Source organism: Peromyscus eremicus, chromosome 4 (genome assembly GCF_949786415.1).
Source record: "Peromyscus eremicus chromosome 4, PerEre_H2_v1, whole genome shotgun sequence".
Taxonomy (NCBI): domain Eukaryota; kingdom Metazoa; phylum Chordata; class Mammalia; order Rodentia; family Cricetidae; genus Peromyscus; species Peromyscus eremicus.
Window position 1 is genome coordinate 121,823,236 of NC_081419.1, and position 648 is coordinate 121,823,883.

The window sequence follows — 648 nt, forward strand, 5'->3', positions numbered from 1 at the left end:
GATAAAATAACTCTCTGCTGAGGTCTTATTTGGGAGGAGAAAAATATTCTAAACAACAATAAGATGAAAAGGATAGTCCACTTAAGTGCAGTATGAATAATTACATCATTGATCACTAAATAATAACAATAATGTGTTCAGTTTTCCACATATTTTGCAAAAACATTTCAAACACAGAGGACTTGGCAAAGCCATGAAAAGCCTGTGTGAGCACATACCCACTCCAGTCAGCGCACTCAGTAGGAAGGAATGAGATTCACTCACTAAAATCAGTAAGTGCTTAAATTTGGGTTTAATAAAAAGAAAGAAAAGGGCAGAAATGACAATACCCTGATTCAGGCCCATGACTACAAAATAAAATGGTGGACATTGATAATAAGTAGGAAAAATAGGTGTAAAACCAATACCAGCATGAAGTGGGAAGAGCTGAGAACAGACAAATCACATTCACTCAAAAAAAAAGCTCTAAAAGGACAGATAAAAACAGTGAAAGGAATGTATTGGTTATGAAATTTTATATAAATTTCTCTCCAAATAGACAATTGTGGAAAAGAGAGGCATTTATAGTGTTAAAAATATGTTAGGGATTTTTACATATTTTCTTGAAATTTAACATTAAATATGCTATTTTATAAATAATCTCAGATA